General features: G+C 43.1%; 1 protein-coding gene across 5 annotated transcripts in view; it reads right to left on the bottom strand.

Annotated features, from left to right (window-relative positions):
- The window catches only part of APBB2 (amyloid beta precursor protein binding family B member 2), a 174,950-nt gene extending 148,352 nt beyond the window's left edge, over positions 1-26,598 (bottom strand). For 4 of the 5 annotated variants that reach the window (XM_033061363.2, XM_033061366.2, XM_033061371.2 and 1 more), the window contains exon 1: positions 26,474-26,562. The gene's annotated coding sequence lies outside the window, so the exon portion shown is untranslated. The other variant, XM_033061364.2, reaches the window with a different exon arrangement.
- Positions 26,599-26,935: the final 337 nt, after the last annotated feature.

Genomic DNA, 26,935 nt, shown 5'->3' with positions numbered 1-26,935 from the left:
GCCTTAGCTCCTCAGGATAGGGATTATACATTTTGAACTAAAATAAGACATTTTTGGCCATTAAAATTAATACTGGACCATCCCTTTAATGCTCCTGAAAAGTTTTGACTACTACACAGAAACACTTGGAAAGCTGTATTTTAAATCTTACGTTTTTCCAACCATGTACTTAGAGATAGTTAAGTCATAATAATCAATTTTGGATGGGAGGTAGTGGAAGTCAGCTGAAAACCTGGGCTGAGCCCCTTCCTCACACAGTTCAGAACCACCAAGAACATCTGCCAGCTGCTCATTCATCTCACTGCATGTGGGACTCCCTCTCCACAAATTTTAACTACTGTTAGTTTTTACACTATGGAATCAAACACAGGGTTTCATCATTACTACTTAGTTTTAATTCTAAACAGTTGTTATTTAAAAGTCAACAGGATGTACATGTGTATATAAAATGTGGACTCAAAAAAAAAAAAAGAAAATAGAGTTCTCATGCTCGAGTCACTAGAGATGATACGTTTCTTGGCATAAAGCTAAATAAGGAAAGGGAAAAGAACAAGAACAGCTGGACAAGATCCAAATTTTTAATGCCTCTAAAGCAACTGACATTTACTAGCCAAAAAAGAAAACACTTCAAGTAATTTCAGCCAAAATAACTTTTTTCTTCCTAATTCTTAAATAGTTGTAGCTACCAAGGCAAGACTACCTTCTCCACCTGAACTGCCCTTTATTTTTTGAACTAGTGCACTACACATAGTAGCATCAATGTGGATGTGTTTTACAAAATTAATTCAATGCAAAAAGAACCCGTACTGGACTACTTTGTGGATACCACTAGCAACTGCCACTCAAACCTGAAACATTTCTTCAAAATAACTTGACCAACCTCAACAGGCACGCTGGTGTCTGAGAGCAGGTTTGTCAGTCAGCAGCTCCTGACTCATTTTAAATGAAGTGTGCTTTGCATTGCTCACCCAGCCAAGGAGGAGGCAAAGACTGCCACACACATCTCCCTAAGCAGCATGGGTTTGCCAAGATAACCAGAAGATGGGCAGGTGGTATGCACACATACCAAACCCTGGCTGGGAGACCAATTGCAAGGGTCAGTATAAAGGTTCAGTGTGCACAAGAACAAAGAGTGGCATCCTATCTCCCACATCCATGTCTATTGAAGTATTTCACAATGCAATGAACTGAAAGCTGCAGCAGAGAGAGATAAAAGGTAGGAACCTCAGAAAATGACAGTTTCTGATGTAAAGCAGTATCTGACAGGACCATGAGGAGTCTGCAGAAAGAAATAAGTGACATGAATGTACAAGGAACAAAGCACCTAAATGCAAGCTTTTAAGCTAGCTGCAAAACATCACAGGATTTTAACTAAATCATTAATTATAACATCTAGAGAGGGACTTGAAACAGCTCAGCAAAAGGTTCAAGATATAGCCATGGTTTAAAAAGCAGAACCTCAAATTCCATAGCTTTGCATAAACAGAACTGAGATGAAGAGTAATGCTAGCCTAATTAATGTCTTCTAGAGGACACCAGTGCAGATTTCTTTATTATAACATGCTATGCTAGTCACTTCAAAAGGTGCTGCTAAACCAGACAAGGTTACCTCTTTCATATAGAGGTAACAAGTCTGGCTCTGTGAATGGAAAAACCCTCAAAATACACTGTCTTTCTAAACAATCCAAAAGTGCTGAAATACACCCAAGTATGATAATTCAGAAAACCATTCAAAAAAGGAAGCCTGGCATTTCTGCTTGCATATGCAAAAGAGAGTGTGAGTATATAAATACAAAAACTAATTCTGGCAGGAAGTCATAGAAGTCAAGTATGGAACATCTGATATGGGTATGAGGAGAATTGCTCCATCTATGCCAGGTTCATCTAAGATTCATCTATCAACAATCTTAAAGCACAGGTCTACCTCTAATTGTTACAGACCACGATAAAACAACAGTGGGAGGGATACCAATAAAACCCAGCGATGCTTCTACTTCATCCTCTGGAAACATACAGCAGTGACACCTCATGGACAAGGTGTTGAAAAGAGAGGGACACAGGGTCTGATCCACCCTGACAACCTCTCCTAGTCTCAAACAGCAACACTCTGGCATAGACAGAGCTCATTCCACAGTGGGTCTGGCTCTGGTACCAGACAAAAAGAGCCCTGAAACTGAAACAGATTTTGAAGAGAAAGGCTAAATTCAGACTGAACATAAGCAAAATCTTTTTATGGTGAGGGTGATGAACAGATTGCCCAGAGAAGTTGTAGATACCCCATTCCTGTAAATAAATTTTCAAGGTGTTGCTTGGATGGGGCTTTGAGTAACCTGGTCTAGCAAAAAATAAGATGCCCCTGCCCATAGCAGTGGGGTTTTTAGACCAGCTGACCTTTAAAGATCCAATCCAATCCAACCCAATCCAATGACTCTATGATTCTACCTGCCCTATAATGTGCTCTCTGCCATTCCTGCATACCGCCGATACAAAGTCAACATGTTTGGGAAAACAAGGGAGCAGCAACCAAACAGTGCCAGGAGGCAAAAAGATACAAGAGACACAAAGACAACTACAAAGAAAATCATAAGGCCCTGCACACTGATCCTCCTGCAAGTGGGAAGGACATGTCCAATGAACAGTACACAAGGGTAACTTAGAGAAATTCTTAACTTCTGCAGAGCTGGTTACCTCTCAAGAAGGAAAAATAGCTCTCCTTTAAATGCTTTCTGGTCTTTGACCTACCTCTTCCAGGTTCTAGAATACTGACTAAAATGACACTTTGCTGGATCTTCCATCTGGATATTTGTCAGACATCTATCCCAGTCACAGAGCTCCCCTCCTCCTCTTGTTGATCCACACATAATACACACACACACCAGAACCCCCTCCATTAATTGTGCAAATTTTAAATTGTTTCAGAAATTGCATGCTCAGCATTTGGGAACATACACATTTTTTTAATGATCTTCTCAGTACTGACTGTGCTGCTGAAGACTTTTCAACCCATTCAATTCAGGAAGCATATATTTAACATGAGCAAAGATCTATTTTCTCAGAGAAAAAAATGTCCTAGCTTGAAGCTTAGATAAATCAAAGTCCCCAAGATTAAATTATCTTGCTGCCCTCAAAACAAGCCCAGATTAATTTCTTTCCATCTGAAAAAGTAAATTGTATGCCTTTTTCTGCCATTCTGTAAGCCAAAAAACTGTGATTATGTTTTTTTTGGTGTTTAGATTTGATTAAGTGGTCCTTGGAGACCATCAACATTTGTTACATCATCTTCCTTTCTATCCTGGGGAGGCAACCTGAGGTGTTGTCTAAGTCATTGCTTTACCAGGATGTTAACTTCTCCAGTGGGTAACCTCTTCTACCTCATCCAAATCCTATCCTCTCCTCAGAGTCTCCTTTTAAAAGAAGTGCCTTTGTCCCAAGACATGGTCCCAGGAAAAGTAACCCATCCTAGTCTGCACAAGACCATTCACTTTCTCTCCCTACTGAAGGCCCAGACATCTTCTCTACCCAAACAGAAGATGAGGGCCAGATTCTCTGACTCTCCTGAAACCAGTATCATGAGATTAAGTCCTCATACATGAGGAAAGCCTTTCCATACTTGGGCAAAAGCTCAACAGTTACTGCCCAACTATTCACCAAACTGTGCTTTGACAAATCTCGGTGAGGGATGGAATATTCAGTAACAGAGCTACAAGAGTGCCATGCTAATGATGAAGCTGCATACACACATAATCACTGTAAAATACTAACAGACATGTAGCTTAGAATTGCCTTCCTTTTTTCCCACCTTCTCTCACAGATGAGTGAAATACCAACACTTAACAAGTCTGCCCGGTTGGAAGATATGACTGCCATCACCAAAGGAGATGCAACCAAAAATCCTCCACTGTTCCCCCTTCAAACTCATCAACTCCAGTCATAAAAAGCACATTTCACTGCTTGTTTGGGCTCTGGCAGATTTTACTCTCTGGGAGACAAACCACTTCCCTCCAGGTTAACAGCTTGTAGAAAAAGATGGCTTGTCCAGATCTATGAGCTTCACCTTCATACTGAAGGTAACCACTTAAGATCAAAGCAAAATAAAGACTTGGAGGGAGCAGTGCACGTATCAAGAGACCAGTTCCCAGCAGCTATCTATACTCAAGCACACACTGGAGTTGTTCATCACAGAAGTCTATGATTAATGGTGTCCTGATGAAAATAGGAATTCAATTTCAATTCTTCTAGAATAGCCAGAGGCCTTTTAGCATTTTCAGGATATCATTTTGGTGTCTGGACCTTTACATAGTCTGAAACAAAGAACAAGCACTTGTAAAAGAAACATAAGGAAGTGTCATGTACAGTCTGAGCACAAAATCTATGCATCAGCTATAATGAAACGGTGTTTCTGCACGATTATAAGCCGCACCATTTTGACTAAAATTTTGCTCCCAAACCGGAAGTGTGGTGTACATTCAGGAGCGGCTTATATATGAACAAATTTTGGAAATTTCCCAACCCGGAAGTCCGAGTCAGCAGCAGCCCCGAACCAAGGAGGAGCCCGCCCGGCCCCGGGCAGCGGTGGGGCAGTGGCGGCGCAGCGGCAGCACTGCCCAGCCCCAGGGGGCGCGGTGGTGGCACTGGTCAGGCACGCCCCTCTCTCTCCTCCCGGCGGCACCGACCGGGCACGCCCCTCTCTCCTCCCAGCAGCAGCAGTCAGGGACGCCCCTCTTCCTTCTTCCGGCAGCACCAGCCGGGCATGCCACTCCTCTGCCTCCCGGCGGCAGCGGCAAGCAGGGCTGGGGTCGCTCTCTGGCGGCCGCCCCGAGCAGGGCCGAGCCAGTAAACCCCGTGATCCCGCGATTCTGTTACTATTTGGCAACTTTGTGAAAGTTGCACGCGGATCCTCACTGAGAATGAAAGTGCGGCTTACAATCCGGTGCGGCTTATTTATGGAGGAAAAACGAAACCTTGCCGACACCCCGGAAGTGCGGCTTATAATCGGTGCGGCTTGTAATCGTGAAATTACTGTAATGCAAACACAGGTAGGACACCGATGGGAAAATATGGGTGACTTCTGTGGCAAATTGTACATCAGTGCATACAACATTTCACTGTGGGCAGCACACTAGAAGGAGGGAAGGCAAAAAAAATGGGGAAAAAAGCATTTTAAATGAGAACATTTTTACTTTTCTTAAATCCCACCCACTGCAAGGACTCAAAGTGCTCAAGGACCCCAGGCTAAAACATACTCTACTGAGGAGCCAGAAACAGTGTGGAAGTTTACTCTCTCCATTTCACTGGAGTGAAAGTCCCCCTTACACAGCAACTCTGCAGGTAAAGTTGAGGGAACTGGAATCACTAACATCCTTTCAGGAAGATGCCAGAGCCCAACACCTCAGAGGAAAGCCCCATCCATGAGGCAGCTGTCTTCTGCAGATGCTAAGAGCCAATGTTTCCATTCAGACAGAAGCCACATGTTAACTCAGTAAGTTAAAACCAGATTATTTTTCCCAACTGTTCCTTCCAGCACACTTTGTTCAATGGAAATAAAATTAAAACCTAGAGAAGTTGCATAGATTCATTAATCTCCGCAGACTCACTGCAATCATAATTGGGCAGCCTAACTACTCAGAAGATTATGTCAGTGATTCAATTGCATTGCAATACAAATAAAGATATCTACATAAAGTGGGCTGCAAAGTACTAAATATAAAGACCTAATGAAGTTATACATTTGTGCATCATTGCCCTTTCTAACAGAGTTTGGAAAATTGAAGGCAACATACCATTATATATCATGTGCTATTATTCACATAAGTGACTAAATTACAGAGTTTTGGGAGATACTAGTTATATGCTTATTAAAAAGCCATTTATTTCATCACATAATACACAGACCTCTTTCAAGACTGAAATAGGAAACATGAAAGCAACATCTGAATAGCAAGTCTCAATTAAAAATTATTTCTGCTGCCATAACAACAGCTTTTCTCCCTAGATTTTGGGTTCCCCTCTCACACTGAGCACAGCAGAAGGGGAATTTCTGAACTCTAATTCATGCTCTTTGCATTTATCTTTTAAAAAAAAAAAAAAAAGTGTGCCGAGTACAAAGCGTGACAGGAGTTCACAACTTCTCTAAACACTGTATAAAATTGTTCATACCTTTTAAGTACAAAGTTAGAATAAATCAGGTTTAGACTAAATGTTAAGACTAGAGGCTCTTGGGAGCAAGGGAGAGATAAACATCTGTACCGGACAGAGCAGAGACACAGAAACCATTATTTTAGTAGCACAAGACACCCTCAAAGGTGCAAAGGATGTTTAGATGTAGGGACACAACCAAGTTAGCCTTTGCAGCACTTGGATGGAAGCCTTGGCTCACCTTGCACGAACAGGGATGAAGATGTTGACTAGCATCAACCATACGTCCCTTAATGAAGCCCTGGTGGTATTTCACACCCAGTTATCAGCTTTTGGTTTTCTTCCTTGTTCTTTTCACCTTGTGCCTAATTGATTACAAGCCTGGCTACCACTGGAATTTGTTCAGTTTCACAGTACACTGGTCAGGGAGCTCCACAGAGGGGCTGCAGCAGTGCCAGTCAGCCCCCAGCATGCCACCAGCCCCTCCTTCAGCAGGGGAATGGGACAAGGAGTGATGCCTGGGCACAAAGGGTACTCCAGGTCAGCTGACCTCTGGCACTCTGGAATCAGCTACTCCTCACCAAAGTTTTTCACTAACTCCCAAACCCCAAATTCAGGGTTTGATGAGCCTAGCTTTTCAGAAGCTATTTAATATCAGAAATGGCTTTCTAAGCACTCCCTCCTTTCTCCCTCAAAGGATATCACACAGCTCCAGGGAGACAGACAAAAGCTTCCTCTCAGAATTTAAATATAAATTTATATTCAAAACAGGCTTAATTACTAAACTGCAGTTTGTCCTATGTGAAGGGATTTGTCTTTATCATAAAAACCACAGCTGTTAAAACAGTGTCTGACAGTACTTTTTTCCTATCATCACTATTCCTTCATTAACCACAGTGTGTATCTTTTATCTTAACTGTCGAAAAGAAGCTCTGAAGTACTAAGCTACACAACTTCTACTCAAGTTAAGAAAGCTATTACCATCTTCACATCACAGACATATCAACCACAACCACCCCAACATTGCACACCACTGAATTCACATAAGCAACATCTTTCCCAAATTATTCTTTTAATTATTCAACATGTGTCCTCAGCTAGAAACACAAAAGCAGAATCCAACCCTCCTCCACAACCAGCTTTTACAACCAAGGATGCCACACACTGCTTTTGTGATAGTAAAAGATAGCACCAAGTTAGAGCGCAGCTGGCTGCAGTGAGATGCCTGCTATTCTTCCTTTGACTTCTCCACATATTCTTTTCATCTGTACTCAGTGATGTGGGCTTGAAGGTCTTGAAAAAGAGCATGAATCTAAAACCACACACTACATTTAGTCTGAATGGGCCTTTGAAGGTTTTCAAGAGATTTCTTTTGGAAGAGCTAACAGCAAGCACCCTTCTTGTACCCCTGCAGATGGAATGGCTGTACTTGCATCTAATCCCCAAACCTTCACTTTATAACTTCCCCCAGCTCCTCTGCCTCAAATCTTCAGAAGTGCAGGGGGTCTGGAAAGAAATGAAACAGAGAAAAATAAAACAAATTAAATTTTTAACCTTTTGTTTCAACCTCTCTTAAATGAATTCTTTATTTAGAATTAAGAGTACAGTTTTCAAGGTACAAAAAAAACCACAAAAAAACCAAGAACTTTTATAATGTGAAAGGAGTTGGAACAGAATACCTCAATATTAATGGTTTTAAAGAGCTGAACAGGAAGTTCGTGAAAGGTATTCTTAGCCATGAACACTTTGTGGTTTTTTGAAATGTACTGATCTATTACAACTTTGGCCGAACTTCTAACTGCAAGTATTTCAGGGCATTAGGTAACTTCAGAAAAGAAGTCCTTTTTACTCAAGAACACACAAAAACTTAATTTTTTAAGAAAGTCTTCCCATTCTAGGTTAAAACCACCACTCAGCAACAGGGAAAATTTCCCCATTACAACACTGCCTCTCGTGTTGCCATTGAACTGATGGGCTTTTCCTAACTCAGTGGCCAAAAAGATCCATGCTGGGAGAAGAGGATGATGAAACACATCAGTAACATCAGTCAGGGTCTAGACAGTGACTTTCTATACAAGCCTTTCTTGTTTCCATGCTGCAGTAAGGCCAGATTGATAAAAGGTGTTGAATTGCAGCTAAAGGCACTCTGGAAAAACAAAACACCACAGCAACAGGAGTCGAGCCAAATGCAACTGGATGTGTTTGCAAACCCTGCCAGGAGCATAATGACCATGGTAAAAGGTAGCTGTCCTGACAAGGCAAAGGAAAAATGTTCCCCAGCACATGCTATTCAAAGCCTGTAACAGCTTAGGCTGCCAGGCTGCTAATTCCTGCTGTTTGTAAATTCTTAAACAATCTGTTGATTAGTCTTGCAAGGAGAAATAGCCTGGCACTCACTCGAAGTCTTTTCTTCACTAAACCATCCATAATAAAAGAAGAGTTGACCTGCAAGTAAACCAACAACCAGCCAGAGGAATTTCCCTCCTACCAATTCCTGGATGTCACATGATCCTGTAGATGTATCTACCATGCTAGTTATCTTTTACATGACTGAACTCTAGCTTGCAGCTGGCACTTTGAACACCAGGGCTAAGAATCCAGGTGGAGATATTTCCCCAGGGACTATGGAAAGCAATGCCTTAAGGGCACCTATATCTCAAATCTGGCTCAGTAAGAAAAGATAGATGTGTAACTATTTCACTACCAAGTGAACAACATTACTCAAGTCACCTCCCTCCACTTTTTCCCCCAAAACACATAAGCACAGTTACCAAGTATTTGAAGTATGTAGGAATCCTTACATAAACTAGACATTAGAGCATGTGTTAAATTCCCCAGCACTGCCAAGGTAGACAGATCCTTCTGTGATTAAGCACAAGGCGGTTATGCAGGAACTAAAGGCAAGCACCTTCATGGCAGATACACAACATTCATAACTCCTTTATTCTGATGTCTTACAACACAAATCATTTTACTGGTCACTAAATACTATGTTTCCATATAATTTTAAAATTGTTCCACAATAAAGTGTTTCTGTCCATATAATGTTTTCCTCTACCAACACTAAAAACACTATTTGAGCTAGGCAGTTTAATATGACCAGGAAAGCTTAATAGAGAATGAGGTGAATTTAACAGCAACCTTTAATTAATTGCTTGTGGCAGGGGGGGGAAATTAAAACTAATCAGCCACACTGAACTTTTCTATCCATTTCAACCTGGGGGAAAGTTTTACAGCAGGAAAGTGTTTGTTAATCTCTCTCTCGATTTCTGGTCACACAGGGACACGTGCAGTGCTACTACAGGTTACCCATCATGGAGGGAGGTGTTCTGCCCTAATTGCAGTTAAAAGATATGTCTGTACAGAGAAACCTCAAATAACACTGCAAGTTTACATCTGCCTTGGCAGGGAGCAAAACACTGAAAGGGAAACAGGGAGAGGTGTTTATGGTCCAACCCACCACAGGAGACTGAAATATCAAACAGCACATGTGCTTACAGCTCCTCTGCTCTGCGCCACAGCTTCCCTGACCCTACTCCCATTGCATCATGTACAAACCCCTTTAGTAACTGCCTGTTGCTGTGCTCCTGCCTTCCACACAAAGGCAAGATTTTTTGGAACACTGCTCTGCATCAAACCCATGGCAGTCAGTTAAGCATTGCTAAACACTTTTGAGCCCAAACATAGCTACCCTACTTCACAACATACTGCAGATTGTTTTAGAAGGGGAGGAGAGAAAACAAGCAGTCAAATCTTTTGCTTAGGGCAATTTTACCTTGGGTTTTGCAGCTGCTCTATAGCAAAAATTATGTTTTACAGAAAGAATTAAGATAATATTTTCAATTACAGCATATCTTGATCTCAAAATGTCACCAATCTCATTCAAACTCCAGCCCCCCTCACCAGATAAGTAGTTTCTCATGGGTTTTGGATATATATCAATTTTTTTAAAGTGGTTGAACGACTAGGACTAGAAGCATATCTCTGAAAAACAATCCCGAAACTACAAAGGTCTTACTGTCTGCCAGGAAAGAACATCAAAAACCCACTCCAACTTGGCTGATGCTTGGACATCGACAGCCTAAAGCCAAAGAGTTCAGAGTCAGATACTTCAAGGAAGAGCAAAGCTGTCTCTGCACTCTTCATTTTGTAAATGGCCCAATGTCAAGAACCAATGTCCAGCTTGGGGAGGGAGAGGCAGAATTTTGTATGAACACAGTCACATGGCTTTCAAACACGATTCAGGACCCACTTATATCAGAGGGAAGTATTTCAGCACATCTATTCTACTACCAGTAGGCCAAAATCAAACTACTGAAGACATTAAAGTACTGCCTAAAATGCAAAAGCAAAGCCAAAGCAACCACATACTGCTAAGAGAAATGAACAAATATTGTCCTGGCATGTAAAATTGTTTTCCCAGAACATCAAAATCCTTGCTGTAACTTCATAGCAGTATCCTAAGTTGTTAGAGCCAAAGGTTTTTTAAGAATTTTGGAAACAACATCTTTTACTGAATTAAGAATGCACAATGCCATATTTAACTCCTAACCATGAGTGACTCAAAGCTAACATTCTCCTCCATCTTATCTTACTCATGCCAATTCCAGTGGGTTGAATTAGCATACCACCCATCAGTAGCAAGGGTGGTAAATGCTTTCCTTTACACAGGAAAAACTTATTTTCTACACTGCTCTTTGAGGATAGCTCTTACCACATGTATTAAAGGTTCACCACTGACTGTCTACACAAAATTGTGAAATGCTGCCATAAGGATTTTAAATACTGAAGAGTTTTTAGAGAAGTCAACCCTCATTCTTGCTCTAACATCTCTGCTGACATTACAGAGCTGCCTTGATTTGCCATGCAGATCTGCAAGGGACAAGGAGAGACACTACTTGGATCATCAGTCCCAATCTTCATGGGTTGGAGATGGCAGCCTATAACTTACACACCATGAACTGGGAAAACTGAGAGCAGGGAAATCCTAGCACTGCTCCTAGGACTGCCCATCCTTCTCCAGCACTATGTCCAAAGATACAAATCGCTTACACACCATAATGCTACACTGACATTTAAAAACATCAGGGAGAGGAGATGTCCTTTAGTATTTTTAAGACAGGCAACTAATATACAAACTAAGCCCCAAACCTGGGAAGTTTCAGGTCACACATAACACAACTATGAACTTTATGAATTCAGATAATGATAGTATTTAATAAATACTATTATACAATCTTCTGTATTTAACACACTGTCATTATAATTATGTATGCACTGAAAGGTGAGTTTCATTGTTTAGTGTTTGGTGCCAAACAGCAAGAAATACCAAACTCTGCTGAAGCTTTTGGAATTCACCTCTGAGCAGCCACATAGGAAGTTGCAACCACAGTTTGGGAAACCATATAGCCACAAGCGGTTCAAAGCCCAGGAACTATAGAGCACTTCTCTCTTTTCCCAGGCTGAGCAAGGCAGTCCAGTCATTCTTTCTGCCACTACCAAAGACAATTAGCAAAATCTTGTTTCAATTAGCTTTTCCAGAGCTATGAGCACAAAGAGTACTTTGCAACTTCAGAAAGAAGAGATGAGATCAAAAACATGCAAACTGAGGCAGAGCTGGAAAGGGGGCAAGGAAAGACCAGATAAAGTAAGGGACAAGAAACCCCAAAGCATGTCCCCCCAAAATGCTGGGTAAAGCCAATGCTTGAGTTCAGAAAATGGAGCCTTCTTACACCAAGTTGGATTTCAAATTATCTTTCTCACTTCTTAGTATCAAAACAATTCATTCCTTCCTAGACAAGAACTCTACAGTATACTGTATAATGGCTCTACTTGTTCTGTATAAAGATACATGTACAACATCTCATTTAATCATCTCTCTCAGCAATGAGATTAATGCACCTTTTGACCACTCCGAACTTCTGGTTGACAATTTTTTCTTTGCAGCATCCCACCCCTAAATCTTGCATCTCCTTTGCTCTTCTATTGTTTCTCCTTTAGTACAACCCTTAACTGCTTTATAACTCTAGCAACTGCCGTAACAAATGTGTTATTAAAGACCAGATGAAATAAAAATATTTGTCCTGATAAGGTAAGGAAAAGAAAATGAAGGGTCATTTACTCTTACATAGTCCACCAACAGATTAGCTTACGCTGCATTTTCCATACATGGCTTCAACTATTTTTTTCCTTTAATATCTGTTTTAAAACTTAGCAGTCTGACTGTTTGTACTGTAAACACACACTGTGCTTCAAACACACCAGGGCTGTTACCACTATGGAAAATAAATAACTTTACACGTGTTTATATTCTATTAGAACAAAATCCAGAAATATGCAAAGGATGAAAACACAATACTTTATTGCTCAGAGTAGAGGTTTAAAAAAAAAAAACCACCAAGTTCTCTTTCAGAGAAAGATGAAGAAAGAAGATTAGTGACAGGAAAAAGAGAAATGGTTTCAAAAGAGAGTAGGTTTGGAGTAGATATTAGGAAGGAATTCTCTGCTGTGAGGTGGTGAGGAACTGGAACGGATTGCCCAGAGAAGCTGTGAAGCCCCATCCCAGGGGAAGTGTTCAAGGCCAGGTTGGATGGGGTTTTGAGGAACCTGCTCAATCAAAGGTGTCCCTGCCCATGGGAGGGGGGTTGGAACAAGATGAGTTTTAAGGTCCATTCCAACCCAAGCCATTCTATATGGAGAATAAAAAATATCGTTAGTCATCCAAGAAAATAACTGCTTTTTCTACAATTTCTTATTCACTTACTCCAAGAAGCAGCAATCTCCTGAAAAGGAGAAATTCAAACATTGGGTTTTACCTCCCAGTATGAAAAGTCACCTCAAGGAAATCCACATTTTCCGCAACAAGATATACTTATTAATTTCTGTTCTTTACAAAATGCCCAGTATAGAGCAACAGCATTGCTACCTCTGTAACCACCAGTAACCACCAACACTGAGAATTAGTCAAGCAACTAATTGCAGACAAGCACAGTTATGTCACAGTTATGTCACCTTGAGAGGTGTTAAGTCACTCTATGCTGGGGAAGACATGTGAGACCTTTGAGCTCAGCTGGCACCTTGCAGTGCTTGGTCACAGAAACCTCACACTGCTGTATGAGATAACAATTACAGTCATTTCACAATTACAAGCCGCACTGACTATAAGCTGCATCTCCGGGTGTCAGCAACATTTCATTCTTTGTCCATACATAACCCGCACCTGATTATAAGCCACTCTGTTGTTCGCAGCGAGGACCCGCGTGCAACAAAGTTGTCAATTAGTAACAGAATCGAGGGGTTTACTGGCTCAACTCGGGCCGTGCGGGCACGGGGCTGCCGACGGGGCCGGGTGGCCCAACTCGGTGGGGCCGCTCAGCGGGGCCACTCGGGGCTGGCCGCCGCTGGGCTCGCTCGCCCCAACCCGGCGCTGCCCCGTGGTGGCAGGCGGGGATGGAGCCCGCCGGCACCCACAGCAGCAGCGGCAGGAGGGGAAGGAGCCCCCTCGCTCCCACGGTGGCAGGCGGGGACGGAGCCCGCCAGCACCCGCGGCGGTGGGCAGGGGCGGGAGCCTCCCACTTCCCCCCTGCGCCGCGGGGATGGCAGCACGGAGCCCCCGCCTCTGCCCCGGGGATGGTAGCACAGAGCCCCCACCTCCCTCCCACCCTGCGCTGCCAGCACTAAGCCCGCCTGCACCTGCCGCGCAACAGAGTAACCAATTTGTAACAATCGCGCAATCCCAGGTTTTACTGGCAGGTGCTCGGTTCGGCACCCTGGCTGGCACTTCCAGGGTTGGAAATTTCAGAAAATTTTTCACATATTAGCCACTCCTGAGTGTAAGCCGCATTTCTGGGGTGGGAGCAAAATTTTAGTCAAAATGGTGCGGCTTATAATCATGAAATTACTGTACATGTCTGCACAAAGGGGTCACTGATGTGAAATTGAGCTATCAAATTTCAACCAGTTTTGGTACCTGAGAGTGTGAAAATCAATTCATTGGAGCAAAGCTCTATTGCTTATATATTCTAAGTGTAGTTGGAGCAGCAATTTATGCTCTCTATGCTAAAAGGTTATGTACACATGACAGTCTTAATAACAGTCACTCAAAAATTCACAGAAAAAAAATCCCAGTATATTCTCACTATGCCTGCCTGGATGCATAGGCAGTGTGTAATCTCTCTTTTATAGCACTAAGAAGTGGGGCACACATGTAATTAAAGCAGAGTTCCTTAATAATAATAATGTGATCCCATATCTGACAGTTGGCTGCAACATAATGAAACATAAGAGCAATTAATGATTTACAAAACCAGGATGGAGGCTAAAAGTAAGATTGGTTTCCTCTAGACAAAGACAGAAGGACCTAAGTGATAATGATTATCTGTGAATATTCAGAAAAACAAATCATCTGTGACAAAAGCAATCTCAAAGTGTCTGGTATACTATCATCACATCTAGCTCTTATTTCTATCCTCAGGGAAAAAAAATTAAAAATTGACTAATTTCTTTTATATTACCAACGGCCCTACACAGAAAATTATTACAGTAATTACTCCTCCTTTTAAAAAACACCTTTTCTTTTTCACAATACCTTCTTCTGCCCTTATAATATGTGCCAGAAGTGAAGCACCATCTCACAGGAGTAAAGTCCAACACATTCCACTTGCCTGAGTGGTGGCATCAATAGAGTTTCTTTGGCAACACAATCACTGCTGACATGCAACTTGCATATAAAGTTTTCAGTTCAAAGAATTAATACAGTTTAAGAAACTCATCTATCACAACCAGTATTTGGGGGGAAACCCCATCAGGGTGTTAAGATCTAAATACAGCATCTACCCAACAATTTCATTTAGAATGCAGGGAAAAAAAATCACAAGATTTGCTGTTCTCCCTCCTCCCCTTCAACTGTGATTCATTTCTGAAGACAAAACTTCTCATTTCTAATACATTAAATGTTTATGCTTGCCTGACTTGATGTGGAAAGGAAAGCATAAAAAGAGTAAGTGGGTCAAGGGTGTAATTATCAAAAATCATATTAATGTGGTGAAATTCATGTGACAACAGAAAAAACAGCTAATCTAAAAATTCCTGTCGGCATGCTATTTCTTAACTTTGTACTCAGAGCATCTAATTAAAAGCTGTCAATGCCATGCTAACATTATAAATACTTTGCTTTTATCTTTGAAGATAAATGTTTTAGAAAAAAGGTTGTTTTAAACACAGATATTGTTATACCATGAAAAAGTATGAAGTAAATTTAGGAAATGAGCATGTAAAAACCTCCTAACACTACTTCTTGGAAGCAAGAAGTGAATTTTGTGATCTTGATTCTGACAATAAGCCCTTGTTCTAAGTAAGCTCAGTTTCTGAAGCCATCCCTGGTGACCCTTAAGAAAACAACAGCACTAGAGCTAGCCTTCCCAATAGAACTTCCTTTTTTTAAAATACTTGCTCCCCATCAGAGGGTATCCAACCCACACTGTCATTTCACTATAGTACAGTAAATTCACGAATACAAGCCGCACTGAGTATAAGCCGCATCTCTGGGTGTTGGCAAATACTTCGGTTTTTGTCCATAAATAAGCCGCACCTGAATATAAGCCGCTCTGTCGTTCGCAGTGAGGACCCGCATGCAACAAAGTTGCCAAATAGTAACAGAACCGCGGCATGGCGGAGTTTACTGGCTCAACTAAGGCTGTGCAGGCTCGGCCCGCTAGGGGCTGCTGACGGGGCCAGGTGGCCCAGCCCGGCGCTGCCACTCGGGGCTGGCTGCCGCCTCTGGGTTCGCTCGCCCCGGCCCCGCTCCCGCCGCGGCGCCGGCCGGGCACGGAGAGCAGGCCCCGCTCGCGCCGCGGCGCCGGTCGGGCACGGAGCGGCGCTGGCTGGGCACGGAGAGAGTGCCCCGCTCACGCCGCGGTGGCGAAGGGCGGGGGCAGAGCACCCCCCCTCCTCCCCGGGCCGCAGCAATGGCGGCGCGCCCCCCCTCCCCGTCCTCCCCGAGCCGCGGAAATGGCGGCGCAGGGCCCTCGTCGGCTCCCCGAGCCACGGCAATGGCGGCGCGCCCCCCCACCGTCCTCCCCAAACCGCGGCAATGGCAGCGCGGGCCCCCCCCCGTCTCTCCCCTGGGCTGCGGCAGAGGAGGAAAGAGAGCTCTCCCGCCTCTCTCCCCGCCCCCCGTGCTGCCTGCAAGGAGCCAGGGCAACAGAGTAACACTGTAACAATCGCGGAATGCCGGCGCTCGGCGCCCTGGCTGGCACGTCTGGGGTTGTAAATGTCAGAAAATTATTCACATATTAGCCGCCCCCGACTATTAGCCGCACTTCCGGGTTTCCACCAAAATTTTTGTCAAATTGCTGCGGCTTATATTCGTGAAATTACTGTACTTCGCCTCTGTCAATCCTCAGCTGACACTCAGTAAAACCAATCTACTACAGCTGCATTACTTCACCTGGTAAAATTCTGATGTGGTCTTCAATTCAAAGCCTTTTACTTCAAATTGAAATATATTATCAAGTTTAAGATATTGTGTTGCTTTCTAGTTATGGCAAAAAATCTCAACCCATTGCAAAATAGAAGTAATTACACTAATAATTTTACTACCATTTCCTGTATGCTGGGCATAAACCATCTGAGGTAAGAAAGTATGAGCCTCCCCAAGAGTCAAGCATTCATTTGTGCACTCCTCTGTTTCAAAGAAAATGTTCTTTCACCCACTGCTTTTGAGAGAGGTAGAAACATGGCTAATCAATGAGCCTGTCACACTCAACTTACAAGCCTTTGGAAAACATTAGTTTTTAATCATCCATTTTTACCAACCAGCTGTGGCCACTTGACAAGCTTTGCACAGGGTCTCTCACAGCCTATTAAAACTCCCTGTTGTGCTGTGAAAGCATTTGAGGTAGCTTATGCTTCTGAATTAGAGATAATAAAAGCTACGGACACTACTACATTAGGAATAAGCAGGAAAATGCAAAGAACACAGCTTGTGTGTGAAATTCCCATGTGGAAACTTCAGTTTCTCCAAAACAAAACACAATTATTTTCATATCTGGGTACTTAAATCCTTATAGAATAAACCCTGGCCTGTCCTTAAAATAATCAAGGAGAGGAAAGGAAGAAACCTAGAAAACATTTTTAAATGGGTTTATATTGTACTTAGCACAGACTATGCCTCCCACTGCTTCACAGAAGAGTTTTTATATGCAGGTTAGCATCTAACTCTGTGTAAGTGACTTAGGCTTATTTTACTGTTGCATTTTGCAGGCAATCTCCACAGCTTCTCTGTGTAATTAAAATTCCCTTCATCTATTTATGTACAAGCTCCTACCTCCACCCAAGACCTCTGACAGGTGCCTTTCCTGAGCCAGCCTTTGCAGTATCTTCATTTTGGAATTGCAGGGTATGTGTGTCACTCTCCTTACAGCACCTCCACTGTCAGTTTTTAAAATCTATTCAAATTCAGTTTCATCCTCTACTATCATGGATCTAGAATTTCAACACCTCCTTTCAATCTCACGTTGTGCAAGGAGGATTCACATCTTGCCATAATACACATTGCACCTACCCATGTTTAAAATATTTGCTTGCAACTTCAGCTCAGAGAAAAACCCCAGAATGGGGAAAGCCCAGTGCCCTGCTTGAACACTGGCTGCCTGAAGAAGTTATCAAGTATTTGCATTCACCAACAGGGAAAACTCAGGACATGCTCATATCATGTGCCAAGCAAGAGTGCTCTAGGAAAACTCTGGACATTCTCACATACTGTGCCAAGCAAGAGCTCTCTAGGACAGCCTGATGACACTGTGCAAAAAGTATCCACCCCATTACTCTGGGAAAACTAATGACACCAATACAAACAGCAGCAGCCTGTGAATTTTCCATTCCCATACCACAGCAAAGGCAGTTTAGGCAGCAGAAGCTAAAGCTCAACACTGACTTCGGCTTGAAGTCAGATCTACATGTCCTGAATCAGCCCCACAGTGTCCAGTCTTGGTTTTACAGCTGGCATGTTGTGTGGGCTGACAGTCTTATTTTAAACCTTTGCACATATATTATTTAACCCACAGACTAAAACAACCTTGGGACTTACAGACATGAACCTCTACAGTTTTCGAGAAGTAATAAGATTTATCAGGCCAAAAATTAAGGGGTTAGAAACTCAAATTTCTGATTTATAGCAGAAGTTCATATTTCCTAATTTATGTCCTAGTGCAAGCTAGGATACCAGATCAAGTGCTATTTTTTCCAGCTCTATATTTACACTTCAAGGACCGTGTAGAAGCACAGAGCAGAAGCAAAAAAAATCCGCTAAATGCCTCAATTGCGAGCCTTTTGGGGGAGGTTCAGAGAAGTTTGGATTACATGTCTTCAAACAGGTTTTCATAGCAGTATAGATCTATGCATCCATCACAACTCAAGGAAGGAGGACCCAAACTTAAAACTTAGGAAAATAATAGCTTTACCTTGCATATGCACAGAAGCTCAGAAAAGCACTGTGAAAAAAAGGAGGCTTTCTCTTCTGCTCTAGCAGGAGGCGCAGCTGAAGAATTTCAGCCTCGGCCACACAAAATTAGACATTTATTTTGGATAAATCCCACAAAATGTTTTCCACCCAGCCAGCACTCCTACCTGCAGGTTTGGCAGCAGCAGAGGCAGGCGCTGTGCTGCAGGATGGCAGGCAGCCAGCCTCCAACTCCTGGGCCTCTCCAGACACTGGCAAAGAGACTGCTCAGCAAAGACTCGGGGATACTGCAAGGCAAGGACAGTGACAGCTCTCAGCTGCTGCATCTCTGAGCTGCAAGAGTCACCAGAGCCTCTGCTACCAGAGAAATAGCGTATTTAGGGATGTACCTTGCCATATCCTGCATGTCAGCTGTTCTCTTCCCTGTAACATCTGCACACACATGGGAAAGGAGGGAGAACAAACATCACCTCCGGATTTGCAGGTGAGACCAGGGAAGCACTGAGGAATCCCCCCTTTTTCTGCCTAAAAACAAGCAAGTAAAACCAGATCACATCATTGCATGTGTTCCTACATACTGTCTGGTCAAAACCAGAGCATGGAGACTGTATTTCAGAACTAACATGCAACATATGCTGGCTGACTGTTAGCCCAAAGCAAGATAGAAAACAACAGAAACGTGACTCCTACCTGAGGAACAACTTTTAACAATCCTCTGAGGTTCCCATGACTTCAGGACTACCTTGGCATCAAGCCTCACTGACATCCCTCAGAGTCTCCCAATCGCCCCTCTTGATCCCCTTCCCCACACAGACCCTTCACTGAGAATTCCTGAATTTTCTGTGATCCGCCATCAAGAGTTACTCTTTAGTGCAAGGGCATCACAATATTGACATGCTGTTGGGCTGCAAAGACAAACTTCCCAGGGAACACTTAAGCCATTTCCCTGACAAACAGCACCATCTTTGTCACATTAGGACATGTCTATATTGGTTTTCAAAAAAGAATTACTGGTCCCTAAATGCTCATATGCCTCTACCAGAAAACTTCCTATATTTTGGCAGATATAGAATCACCATTTTTACCCATGTTTAAATTCATACTTGCAAAAGGAAACACACAGGTTATTTCACTGAAAAAATTAACACATGTCAGTGTTGACATGCCAGCATGCAAAGATTACAAAAATAAGGTTAAAACACATATAAATAGTTAAGCATTGCTTGCTAGCAGCTCTTGCACATGCTTAAATAACACATGTTTAAAGCCAACATTTTTTGTGTTACTTCAATATCCTTTGTTAGTCAACTTACCAACCTACAAAGTTAGCTAACAATAAATCAAACATTTCTGAGAAGCAAACATCAAATAATTTAAAATGTGGGGTTTTTCTAATGTTTCTCTTTTCAAATACACAAGTTTCATCAAACATTTTTCCTAAATTGGAGAACTTTTTAAGGGAATGAATGTCAAACTTCTCAAAAAAAAAAAAATCCTGTTTGTCTGAGTACGCGTATCTTTTCACATATAGCTGTGTTGAACCACTCCCTTTACTGATGGTTCTTGTGTTGTTTCACCATTTTCTTGAATGATGGTGGGAAAAAGAGAGAGAGAAGGAAAGAAGGAGAAAAAAAAAAAGAAGAAAAAGACAAGCAGGCCTCCACAGGACTCAAAAAATATGAGTGATTTCCCAACCTGTGACTCTACCAGGGTGCTGGACCTGGTGAGATCTCACATTCCCCAAACGTTTTACACCCAGATGGGTATCAGGGAGGGGAAAAAAAAATAAAAAAAGCATGGAGATCCTACGTCTCCTGCTCACATAGATCACCACATAGTGCTGAAGGTTTTCGTAATGCCACGTGCATCCCAAACACCCAGGCTGTCTACTGTGCTAACTTTCAGATGAATCTTGCTATAAGTTCATAGATTGTGGCCGATTTATATGTATCTCCAACTCATTCAAACAACTTAATTAAACTTTCTTTCCATTATGCCACATTTAAATCCCAATTTGATCTGTCAAGTGCCAAGTTCTCCATGGGAGAGCATTCCTCCTCCTCATTCTCTTCCTTGCAGTTCTTTCATGTTTCATGGTGGTTCTCTGCCCAGCCTCCTCCATAGGCACACAATTTAACACCTTGCTAAGAAATACCTCTTCCTAACAATAAACCTCTTTGTAAATAGAATTAACAAGGCAAATGTAAACACAAGAGCAATGAATCAGTTGCCATATTTACCCAAACTAGTGATTCCATTTCCTCGTGAATTGGAAGCATAGTTTGGGTAAATATGGCAGTAGTTTGGGTAAACGAAATTCTACATTAAATACATAGGATGGCTTAATGTCAAGCTCCTGATTTGCCGAATTCTGCAGTTGGCCTGTAAGAACCCTGCAGCATCTCCCTTCAACTCATCTGAGAAATTATACTTGCAAGGTTTCCAATAAAGTCTTAGCTAATTTGTGTCAATATTAGTCACACTAATGACTGCCATTTAAGAACCGTTTGGAGAGCTTCCTATCCTGAGAACACTGCAAAGAAAGGATCTGCTTCTACAACAGATGGCAACAACAAAATACGTAAAGCTTAGGGTAGTTAGTTTCTTCTGTTAAAACAAGTTAATTCATAAAGGTAAGGAACATTAATGCCTGTCAATTTCCTTCTCTTTGGAATCTGTCCTTCACACACAGTAATTACATGAGGAAACCTCTCTCCATAACCAGCTAATAGAGGAAGGAAAAAATCAAGGAAAAAAGCAGTTGTGACTAAGAGTACTGCATGAAGTATATTTTAACACCAACATTAAATCCAAATGGTATTTTTAAATACATCATCTACACTTGAAATCTGCAGAAGTACTTTAGAAATGTTCCTTTTGGTGCCTTTGAAAATTAAACTGCACTTGCACTAAAGACAAACAAAGATGAACCTCCAACTAAACAACTAAACACACTGCAGAATTGTTTAAAACATATAGTGAAGCTTGACTAGTGCTTCCAGGAGGGTTTTCCCAAAGGCAGACAGAGCTGATACTTTGTCTGATAGGGTATATTATCTGGGGTACAATGTAATCCAGCAAGGAAGACAAAGGGAAAAAGATTCTTCTTAAGTCTTCCACAGAAAATAAGAACAGCCAAACAGTAATAAATCACTGAGTTATAACTCTATTTTGGCATAGCTACAGGAAGACACCACTGAGATTTTAGTGGAGGTTTTTAAATTGTGAAGTCAGACAGATTAAACTGTCAAATATAAGTCTGCCAGGAGTTTGCTTCAAGTACTTTACAGCCACAGTACTACTCATAACGTAAAACAAACCAGAATTATAGACACTGGCTATCTGGGACTGGGATCAGAAGAAAAATTTGCATATTTTATTTTCTAGGAAACTTCCCTCCGTCACATATTACTTTTAATGCACTACTACCCAAGTTAGTAGTTTACATTCATTAATTCCTAGACTGAACTGCATCTGACTTCATTCATCTGAGATCAGTGTTCAGTACCAAATGCAGCAAAGACTACTGATAAAGGCACATATTTGCATCTACTTAATCATCCTAATTGGTATGCAGACCACTTTAAAAATGCACTAATCAGTGTTACACACAGATGCAGGGTTTGTTCAACAGTAAAAGTCACAATCTAAGTACTTATCCAAACAAATATCACATTTTCAGGGAAGACTGAAGCTCAGCACATTTCAGTTACAGAAAGAAAATGGTTTTAACATTAGGAGACAGAACTTCGAAGCTAGACCTTAGATCTCCAGCTAAATCGAGTTTCATCTTTTTAAGGCATAAAGAAATCCACTTTCTTTAACAAGGTTAACTCACTGCCCTGAGAGTGATGGAGGCCAAGTGTCTGCTGTCTTTGTCAGGGCAGACTCCTACATTCATTTCTGTCGCCTTGCTGTAGGGTCTGCTCTTACACCCTTGGCAACAGACTTCAGCAACCAGGACCTCCCAGATGAGGCACAGATACACCAGTGCTCATTAACAATCCCAGGGCACTCTCTACAAAGCAACACTTCCCTCAAATTCTTCTGCCAGAGCTCTCCAGCCTCCCACCTGTAACACCCCTTGCAGGTGAATGGGAAGCGGTAAAAGAGACAATAATCTCAGCAGGGATCCAGGGAAAGCCAAGCAGAAAGAAGAAATTGTTTTCACAGCCAGGAGTAGACCTACAGACAAGCAGCACTCCTGGCTAAAGGCCACAGAGGCTGCAACAAGGTCCCAGGAGGCTGCAAACAGAACAGACAGGCATTTGGAACCAAAAGCCAAATGTTTTGAAGGGAAAGCTTGCATCCAACTCTGCTAATACCAAGCTGAGAACAGCCAGCAGTTCAGAGTATCTATAGAGGAGGTTTTGAATAAGGGCATCCTGTTCTTATTTTTCTTTGACATCTGCTTACGTGGTGAAAGAAAAAAAAGAAAGGAAAAAAAAGGAAAGAAACAAAGAAAAAAAGGTTGCAGAAGACAACAGACTACAAAGCAAGTAGGCTGAAGGGTAAAAAGAATTAGGCAACTAAAGCAGGACACCACACATAGCATTTCAAAAACACCCTCTGCTCCTTAAATCTCTGGGGACAGCATAGGTTAGTCCTCTGTCCAAAGCCTAATGAGACAAGGAAACAGGCACAGAGGTGCTGGGATACTGGTCATCATGAGAAGCAGTCAGGTACTGCTGACAGGCACAGTACCCATTATATAGCATATGCAGCTGCTTGTATTCCATGTTGCACACACAATATATTTCAAAACCAACTAAAGACTTCATGCAAGTTCAACTACTGCAACCACCGTGCCAGATAACTCAGCTATTCAACAGGACAACAAATGAGACAAATCCCATGCACAACTAGCTCAACTAGTTTCAAATTTGTTTTAACTTCATTTAATTCTGGTCTTCCAGTCACAGCATATCATTTATAAACTCCTTATATATGGGGGGGAGGGAGCGGGTGGGGAATTGCTGGAATTCATTTTTTAACCTGAATGTTAATAAGATCAAGCAGCTCACACATACAAACATATAATTTCCTTTTGCACAGCTTGGACTTTAAGGAAAATTATTTTACAATTTGATGCAGTTATTAGACAACACATTATTTTAGAGGGGAAAAAAACACTAACATGCAAAACATTTCAGAAAACGGCCACTAAGCACATTGCAACCATGTAGCAATACAAGCTATAAAGCAGGTATTTTTATACCAGTTTTGTAATGTCAGATTTTAAAAATAAGAAACACTAACACATAAAATCTATATTAAGTTAACTCAGACATACAGAAAAGCTTTTCCTGAGTCACCAAGCCTTCTCCCCTACTGCCACAGCCAAGCATACAAAACAGATTTCCTCAATACATCCTCAAGAGTCAGTTAAGGGACTTGCCCTCATTTATCCCATTTAAAGGTTGTTCCAGAACCTGAGCCCATTTAGGGAAGAAACTGTAAATTTCAGCTTAAGTTTATTCATGCCAGTTTACATTCATTTGTTCTCATGCCAACATTGTTCTTTAGCTTAAAGAGCTCCTCTCTCCCTTTCTAGTATTTATATCCCAGATGTACTTGCAGACTGCGATCACATTCCATCTCAGCCTTATTTGCTAGGCTAAACAAGCCAGGCTTTCCTTGTCTTCTCTGGAATAATTGACACTGCTGTCCTCCAGCCTCAGTCTGCACTGTCCCACCTGCAGCATAGGTGAGAGAACCTGTGGCTGGCACTCCCCAGGAGCTCACACCCATTCCACCACCCCTCCTGCCTGTGTCCTGGCCTAACACACTCCACCATCACCTTTATTTTCTCCATAGCAGCAAGGCAGCAGCAACTTGGTCAGAGATCAGCCAGGGCACGCAGCACCTCCCTGGCTCTACTGCTTCCAGTAATGGAGCTCCTTCCTTGCTCGCAGCAGGGTACAAAGGTAGGACTTTGTGTCCCACTAGAAAGGAAGGTACAGCACAGTTTGTTTTCAGTGTGGATGATTTGTTCAAGTATGACTGCACATCCTGTGTCAAAGCTTGCTGACAGAGATGTAATCAGTCAATTATTCACCATTACCTATCAACTACCAGGATTCACTTTAGTTTTTCACAACCTCTGCTAAAAAAATCCCTACAGCAGGCAATCTCAAGTACTCAAATTCCCCCTTAACAAGCTCCTGAAGTCACCTCTCTCTTCAGCTCAAACCCTGCAGTAGTCCTTTCTATGCTCCTCAGGCATTTCCTAAGGAAGTCCCCGTCCCTCCTGACCAATGGCACAGCAGAGTCTACTCAACACCACACCAAAAACGACCAGCTTTGTTACTGGTTTAGCTGCAGAACTGAAAAACAAAAAGAATAATCCAGGTTTCCAAGTCATGCATTTCCTTTCCTAGCAAATGATTCCCACAGTTGTAATCTACTATTTAGATGACTTGCTGGGAAAGGCACATTCACTCATGCTTCAGAGCCAAGAATCTTCCTCCTTGTTTCAAGAGTTATGTTTTTTTCATAACACAGGATAAAATTACTCTTCATCCCAGAGAGTCTTCTCCAGACCCTGACTTCCCTTAGATGACAAAAAAAACCCCAAAAATACAAGCCAAAAAGTATTCCATCACACACTCATCACCGTAAAGGAAGAACAAAAATATCCACACTCCGCATGACTATTCCAGGCAAGGAAATTAATCAGCCAAGATTTTGTCCAAGGTCATCGTATGAGGATGGCTCCTCCTTTAAGTGCTAGGACATCTGCACTCTTATTTTAACTAAATGCAATTATGCCAGCAGAAAATAGTTTTAAACATAAGACAGAGAATTCATTCAGGCATTCAGAAAATACTAGAGCACGAGACGGCAGGATGATGACACGTAGATCTAGAACAAACTGGAGGAGCACCTCCGAGCCAGAGGACACAGCAAAGCCGCAGCAGCAGCCGCACCTCAGCTTCTGGGGCAACGCAGCAGATCTTGGTGAAGCACTGAAACTTGCAGCAGATAATGTTACCCTGACTGCAGATACCATTTACCACGTACAGCTACCAGCAGCATCCACAACACACAAAGCCTACCAGCACATCACCACTGCAGAGTTGGGGTTTTTTCTTGGTTTTGTTATTTTGTGTTTAAAGCCCAGAAGTACATTTACTCTCCCTAGCAAGCAGGAGCCCAGCCAAGAATTCTAAAACATTGCAAACAAGCAGGCAAAGCAATGAAGTACAAACACAAACCGTTACACTTTCCAATTTCTGTCTCAACGAAAAGGAGCTCCGTTGCTGCCTTGGGACCCAAGCAAATTCCTGACAACTTCCAAGACGGATTCACGGGGTCCACGTTTTGTTCCGAATACTGTATTTTTTCAGTGCTCCCATTTGTAGCCCCACACGCAACCCTCGAGTAGGATATAATTACAGACCTCAACTCGCTCACTAGACCAATAATAATAATAAAAATTTTAAAAAAGGAAGGTACTTCTACAGATACTTTTACAATTTTCCAGGCTTTTTTACCGCACCACCAGCGGCAGAACCAGACCGGCTGCCGCTGCTATTCGCCGCCCGCGGGAGCAGAGCCCACGCTCGCCGCAGGCTCGGCCAGCGCTCTGCAGTAGCAGCGGCAGCGCTCCTGCACACCGGAGGAAGGCAGCGGACCGCAGGCCGGCCTCGGCCCCCTACCCCGAGAGCGGGATGCGAGAACCGCCCCGGGCAAGAGCGGCGGAACCCTTCCCCGGCCTCCTGCCCGGTCGCACCGGCAGCGGGCCGGGCGGAGCGGCGGCACCGCGGGCGGCCGCGCTCCGGGGCTCTGCCACGGCACGGCACGGGACGCGCTGCCTTGCCTTGCCTTGCCTTGCCCTGCCCTGCTCTGCCCTGCCCTCCCCGCCGCGGAGCGCACCTGCCCGAACACCGCGCCGCTCCGCCGCCCGTCCCGGAGGCGCCCGAAGCCGCTGCGGGATGCGGCCAGCCTTCCGGAAACGCTTCCCAGCCCGCTGCGCTTACCCAGGAAACGATTCCGGCCGCCGGCCGCCACCGCCCCTCCTCTCCCTCCGCCCCGGCCGCCGCCCAGAGCCGCGGCCCGCCGGGTGCCGGCCGGGCGGGGCGAGGCGGGGCGAGGGGCGATGTCTGCGGAGCCGGGGCGGGTGCCAGCCCCGCTCCACCGGGGACTGCGGGTCAACAGCTCACATCAGAGCACATGTACCTCTGTGAAGGAGTAGAGGTTGTGTGTGAGGCGGGTCTACCCCCTCAAAAAAAAAATTTTTTTTTTTCTCCTTAGGGAAAAAGAAGGGTCTGGTTGGTGCTTGGCAAGTGTAATAATGCCTATATCAAGGTGAGGCAGTGGTAATGCCTCTCCTAAAAT

Source organism: Catharus ustulatus, chromosome 5 (assembly GCF_009819885.2).
Source record: "Catharus ustulatus isolate bCatUst1 chromosome 5, bCatUst1.pri.v2, whole genome shotgun sequence".
Lineage (NCBI taxonomy): Eukaryota > Metazoa > Chordata > Aves > Passeriformes > Turdidae > Catharus > Catharus ustulatus.
The sequence above is the reverse complement of the archived record's forward strand: the minus strand, read 5'-3'. Positions and strand labels throughout refer to the sequence as shown.